The sequence below is a fragment of the Cuculus canorus genome, chromosome 18, assembly GCF_017976375.1.
Source record: "Cuculus canorus isolate bCucCan1 chromosome 18, bCucCan1.pri, whole genome shotgun sequence".
Taxonomy (NCBI): domain Eukaryota; kingdom Metazoa; phylum Chordata; class Aves; order Cuculiformes; family Cuculidae; genus Cuculus; species Cuculus canorus.
In genome coordinates, this window is record NC_071418.1 from 12,164,508 (window position 1) to 12,171,524 (window position 7,017).

Below are 7,017 nucleotides of genomic sequence, written 5' to 3' on the forward strand. Positions count from 1 at the left end.
GGCTGCGAGGGGTCCCTCCCGTCCCGCCGGGTGTCCAAGGGGTCCCTCGCCGGGCCTTCAAGGAGACCCCCTGCTCCCCTCCCCAGAGGTGCCCCCTCTTCCCTCCCGCCCCGCCGGGGCTGCCAAGGCCCCTCCGCAGCTCTGAGGGGTCCCCCCGCTTCCCCCCTGCCCCGCTGCAGCTCTGAGGGGTCTCCCCGCTACTCCCCCTGCCCCGCTGCAGCTCTGAGGGGTCCCCCGCTTCCCCCCTGCCCCGCCAAGTCTCTAAAGGGTCCCCCCGCTCCCCTCCCGCCCCACTGGAGCCCCAGAAGGTCCTGCTTCCCTCCCGCCCTCCGAGGCTCCGAAGACTCTCCCCCCGCTTCCCTCCCGCCTCGCAGGAGCTCCAGGAAGTCCCTCGCGGCTCCGTCGTGTCCCGCCGGGGCCGCGAGGGACCCCTCCTCTTCCCTCCTGCCCCGCCGCGGCGCAGCGGGGTCCCCCCTGGTTTCCTCCGGCCCCACCAACTCTCCACAGGGTCCCCCTGCCGCCCTCCCTCCCGCCGGAGCTCCAGGACGTCCCCCCCTCTCCCCTCCGGCACTACTGCCGCTCCAAAGCTCCCCTTCTCTTCCCTCCTGCCCCGCCGAGGCTGCAAAGGATCCCCCCCGCTTCCCACCTGCCCCGCCGGGGCTCCAAGGAGTCCCCCCTCAGTTTCCCCCTATCCCACCCGAGCTCCAGGGGGTCCCCCTGCTTTCCTCCTGCCCCACCGGGGCTCCCAGGAGACCCCCTCGCCCCTCCCCTCCGGTGCCACCAGGTCTCCAGGGGGTCCCCCGCTCCCCCCCGGTGTCTCCCCGCTTCCCTTCCCGAGCCCGGTGGGGGCTCCCGCCGCTGCCGCCGTTCCTGCTCTCGGGGCGAGGGGGCTGCGGGCAGGAGGGAGAGCTGCGGGGGCGCGCGGGGGTACGGCGGGATTCGGTGGAGGGTTTCGGTGGAGGGGGATGCAAACCTGGGGCCGAGATACCTCTGATTTCATAGGAATAGCGTGTGTGTGTTGAATTTTGCTCTGAACAGCGCAGCAACGTTAGAGGAAGGTTTAAATTCGAGCCTTAGTGACTGCTAATTCGCCTGAAGAGGGTGATGCGCGGAGTGTGACGAGTGAGGTTCGCAGAGGCAACTTTTCTGAACAGGAAATATGGGGACAGATACAAAATCAATGACAGTCTCGCATTTCAATCTTTTAGAGACGAGGGCAATCCGTAGTCAAAGGACGGCATTCCAGGGGTACGAGTGCTGTGTCTCCTCAGTCTCCATTGATTTTCTAACCGGAATTAACTGGCTTTTATGCCTTCAGACATTTCTGCTTGCATCCAGAGTGCTAAAATGACTGCTATGTATTTATTTGCTTGGTTTAATCCCCCCTCAAAGTACCTTTGTGCAAACTGTCATCTAGTTGTCTGTGGCGTGCTATGAAGCGGTGAAACTCTTGTTGACTTGTAGGAGCAGGATTCAGCCCTATGAAAATATCGTATGGAATACTCGTCTCTAATTTGCTGCAAAGTTAATATGCGCACGTGTAACTCTGCTTTCCTACCCTACTGCTCACGAATGTGCGTATCGCTTTCCAAAGCTCTCCAAATGCTTAAAGCTACATTCAGGAAAGGAGCTGGTTCAACCATGATTTGAATGCTGGTGAGGGAGGGAGAAGAATCTAAATTGAATTATTGTCAGGCAGGTTTTGCTTTATCAGATTCAGCTATCGCCTTGCAAAGTTGAAATCCAGGCGCTGGGATGGAGAGGCGTCTTTTCTTCGCTGGAAGTTGGGACTCCATCCCATGCCAGCGCCCTCAGCAGCCCTGCATTCCTCCGTGGCAGCTGGACCCAGCAGCTGGGAATGCAGCCGGATACCTTACTGGGGCCAAATCCTGCCTGCATGGCAGCGAAGGGGATTGACTGCCACGGACTCCGAGTAAGATCCGGGTTTGGCATCAATAGATCATCTCTGAGAATTAGGTTGCACGCAACTTTTGCAGTCCTGTCTCCTTTTTGTTTTGAAGCTGTTTTCTGCACTGTTTCATTTTTTGGCCAGGACAGAAGGCCAAAAGAGAGCAGAACAGATATTTTGTTCTGTGCCATGTCACCTAATTTGTTTTGGGGATCACGTGAGATGGTAGTGATAGGCAGAGCGATGCATTAAACACAGAAGTACTTAAACTGTTTAGTAAATACCCAATTTCAACTTCTTTTTTTTTCCTTCCAGTAGAAGAATATTTAATTGAGCAAAGCTAAGCATTAATGAGACCATGAGACACTTGTTTTCTTGGATGTGTAGGATACTCAGATGTATCCATGGGAACTTGCTCCTATTAAAATCTTAAAAGGTAGTTTGCTGCCTGAAGTCATTCTGCAGCAGAGCAAAGCCTGCTCTCTGAGCAAGAGGCACTTCTTGACGATGCTCTGCTCTGGAAACGCTCCGAGTCTCTTTTGAACACCCACAAGAACTGACACAGCACTCGATGCCTGGCGGAATCGGGTCTGGAGCGTAGGACAACTGTGATCAATCAGAACTAGGAAGGGGACAACGCAGGAGGCTGAAATACTGATGTTTCCTGTTTGTACACAAAATATACATTTTTTTAGCAGCGTGGGTGACAAGCTGCCAGAAGAAGTGGCAAATTTTCCGTTTCTCCAGATGTCTGAGTAAGGACTGCAAGTGCCTTTCTGGAAGATGTATTTTAATCAAACAGAAATACGGAGCTCAGCGCAGAATTACTGTCAGAATAAACCCTCAGGGACATACTGCACACAAAGCCAAGTCATCAAGGATCAAATTGTCTTTTATGAACCTCAAAATCGGTTAATCCTCGATAAAAAAATTAAAGTCTGTAAATTGTTCTTTTTTCTTATAATATCTAAAAAGTATTGGTATGAAAGTGATTAATAATGTATTTCATGTGCAAAACTTCCCCTCTAGAGGTATTTATGCTAGTGCACAAAACATACCCAGCCATCTTAAATTATAGCTCCATTTGGCTCTTTATTGCCTGTTTCAAATCGAAATATTTTTCAGGTGCTCGGTGCCTAATTTTAGATTATTCTAAGAAAACTGTCTGCTTATTAGGAAGTGGATAATAGCAGTCTACATGCTGAGGGCTGTTTGAGTAGCCGTGTTCAATGTCTTTTTTTATAACCCCCTTGGTTTACTCATGAATAGCTGGTGCTCCTTTGTGTGGTTATGAAGGTCAGAGAATATATGGTGGGCAGCTGAGAGCTGTAGCCTTGGCAAATTGAAAGATGCTCTCATCGCTCCATTCAGCTGTGATAGGCTTCAAAACTAAGTGCTGGCCAGGCAGAAGGGAGGCAGTGAGTGTTTGGAAGCAGAGGCTCCGCGTTAGGGACTGTCATGGTAAGTGCTGTCCTGGTGGAATTTTATTGTTGAGAGTGATTTTTGAAGTTCAGGGAAGGGGATATGTGAAATGCTGCCTTTCCTCCTTTTCAGCATCCATCACCTCTGAGTGTATGGATGATTCAGCCTTGGGATGGGATTGCTTTTAATTGTACTAATTCTGCCTGGCCAGGCGAGCTCTGCTGTTCCTTTCAATGCCTTATACCCCTTAACCATGTGGCCACTGCTTTTCCCATCGGATTCCTACTCAGCAGGATGTGAAAAGACCTAACTGATCACTTGGCAAAACATTAGGAAAGTATTTAGCTTTTGCCAAATTCAGAGAGGTCTTGATACAGCATCCATGTGGGAAAAGCTGAGATGGACACAGCTCTAGAGAAGCGTGAGGGTGAGGTTTGTTAGATCCCAAACACGTGTTGTCAGATGAGATCCATACATTCATTTCTTAATCCTAAACTTGGAGGCTCAAAGTTATCATCTGTTAGTTTAGAGCCTGTAAATGGAATGTAATGTCGTAGTGGAAGTGAATGACAAAGAGGTTTCGAAAGCAACTGCAGCATAATATCCCATGGGGTAGCCAGAGACTGATTCGGCTGCGTTGCTTAACTCAGCAGCATATGCCATACAGAACCTTTTCTCCAGTTGCTAATATACTAATATATAATCTCTGTAGCTTGGCAATTGAACCTCATTGAAATGATTTTTATGCTCTGTTATAATACGTGTAGGTCTTCATCTCCATTTGAAATTGGTTTTGAACCAGAATTGTGACTCAGATGCAAAGGATTCTTTAAAACTGGGGACCATGCACAGCTAAGCCACTGATCTTGGTGGCATCATTCCTGATCTGCAAAGCTATAAGCGTAAGCAAATTTGTCAAAGCAAAGCTTGTCATTAATACTTACATTTACACATGTCTCATAGAGTTGAACATGCCCTTAAATTTAAATTTACAGATATACTTTAAATTAAAGTTAGAGCTCTTTTTTCCCACTTGGATGTTTAAGAGGCGAATGTCCTAGAACTGGAGGAGTCACTGGAGAGAACTAGAACCCTCTCCAAGATCTCTGAAGATGACTGCGTGACAGGTTTCAGGCAGCGTTATTTCAGGGACGTAATTGAGTGGGTTTTTTAAAGCCCTCCCAGATATAGAGGACTTAACACGGACTTGCTTCTGTACCTCTTAGTCACAGCTCTCGTAAGCAAATGCATCGCTCTCTCCTTCCTGCTGCCACGTGTAAAAAGTAGCGTCACCAGCAGCGTAAGGTCTTAGATGTCACGTGGATTTGCAGCCATGGAGAATCTGCCTTGCTCCCTTTGGAGGCACACTGCGGGTCACTGCAGGAAGGCACAATCAGGGGTGCTGAGTCCAAGTCCACTTAATTGCAAGCAGCTATGTAATAGATTCTAATCCAGAAAATCAGCTCCTTACCTCTTGTACATCCAAAGACATCAAAGCATTTTCAGAGTGCTGCTTTAAGCCTGAGATTATACCCCGCACAGATTACCGTAGGTCACGAGAAAAGATGGGAAAGCAAAGGCTTTGTCCTTGGTTTTTGCAGTAGAGGAAGGGTGTAAGTGATATGCTACTATTGTGACTTCGAGCCGTAAGGGCTCTGGCAGGATTTTTAGGTTACTTTTGTGTTAGAGCATTTGAAAAGAGATCATTTTACAGTGGAAATAATACGTGTTAATAACCCCAAATAATTTCCTGTGGAAATACCAGCCACTGTTCCTCTTAGTTTTTTACTCTTTCTCTCCCACCTAAAAGACAGAATTGTACACTGAAGAAAAATAAAATCACCCTTCTTCACCATGCATGCGACTACAAAGGAGACAGCACTGGCTCCAGGGAGTTTTACTGTTATTATACAACAGAGCATCTGCACAGCACTGTGTGTCTCAGAGATGGTGCCAAGCAGCTGGCAGACATCGGAGCTGGAGAGCACGGGGGATTGCAGGGACAGTAGCAGATTGGGTTCGGCCATCTGAGTTACCTCTTATGTAGGTGAAGGAGCTCTGGCAGTCGCATGATTAGTGCAATGTTGCTTTTGGTACTTGATTTGTTCAAGGCAGGGAGGCTTTCAGTCACATTATGTACCCCGTTCTGCTGGTGGTGAAATCCCAGCGTTTGTATGTGCAGCTTTCTCCCCCAAAAGAAGGGGCATCTCTTCCCTCAGTCTGAACTCTGCTCAAAGGAGCATGCAAAACCTAGGGCAAGCTTCCGTTGCCACAACCAAAATTTTTGTTAATCAAGGGCTTCAGGTACTGGAAACTCTTTTTTACTTCCTGACTTCTGTAATATTTCTTTGTCCCCACAGAGAAATTACCGTCAGGTGAATAGTCAGAATTTTGTAATTCAGCAAGAGGAGCTGATGGGGAGCAGCCGCTGCTGTGAGGACGACGGACCCTGCGTGGTGGAGAGGAAAACTCCCATCCTGTTTTGGAGGAAGGGTTGATAGGAAAATGGACGTTTTTTCATCTTGGTGTTATAAGAATTATATAAAATCTCTTGACAGATGTGACAAAAGGGTGGAAGCCCAAGGGATCTCCTTTTGCCAAAGAAGCAATTCCCAGTCAGGCCTTATGCTCTGTGTCTGGGTCAAAGCTCATTTGAATCAATAGGAGCTTTTCCCTGGATTTCAGTGGGTTTTGGAGGAAGCCAGTGATAAAAGATCAAACAAGAATTTGTATCGCTTGCTCTGAACAGAGATTCAGACCAGAGCTGGGTCCAGCTTTGGGGGTGTTTGAACTGAGCAGTGATTCTGCCTTGGAGGTTGGCATCACAGCATCCTTTTTAAGGCGGATTATTTAAACTTTTCCAGCAGTAACCACACGCGGAGCATCACAGAGCGGTGCTGAGAGCTGTTGAGTAGTGCTTTGAGTCCTCGCAGTGCTCTGAGGGTGAGGGTGATAGCCGGGTGTGTGACTCACACCCACTCGCCTCCACTTTCTCATTATGTTCTTCCCCCTACAGACTTCTTTCTCCTGAACTCCTCAGGGAGACACTGTGCAGGTGTGCATGTTGTGCACAACAGGAAACTACACAGCAGCCCGGCAGCACCAGGCCAGACTGTTATTGCTGCCGTTTTTATCTGTAAGCTGAATTTTCCCTCCAGATTTTTGTGCCTCCGGGGAAGCCGAGAACCATTTGTTATATTTTCATTCTAATATTTCTCTGGCTTAATTATTCGAGGGTAACTGTCGGAGTCTATCACTGTCAGATGTTGCTGCTGAAAGGGGCTTTCAGCCAGTGAAAACTCCAGCTGGGTGGGTACTTACGTAGGCTTTAGTGAAAGCAATGAAGTCCTCTTTGTTCCAGTTTTTCCATTGCCTTTGGATCAGACTTTGTCTCTCTTTAGGTCTGCATTAAACTTGATTTAAAAAGCCTTGATGAAATGGAGCAGAGGATTTACTCTGGGTGCACTACTTCCAGTCCTGAAACTATCTTTGAGCCAGCACTGCCCCTGTCATTTTTCCACCCAGGGCTACTGCAGGGATGTGCTATCTGGGCTCCCTGGGCAGAAGGGTGTGTTCGGACTGTGCCTGGAGAGGCCACACAATGCCATGGCCTTGTGCCACCAGCTGCTGCCAGCTCCTCGGTCACACCGACCTGGAGAGGTTGGTTCCCCAGGGACTCTGTCCGG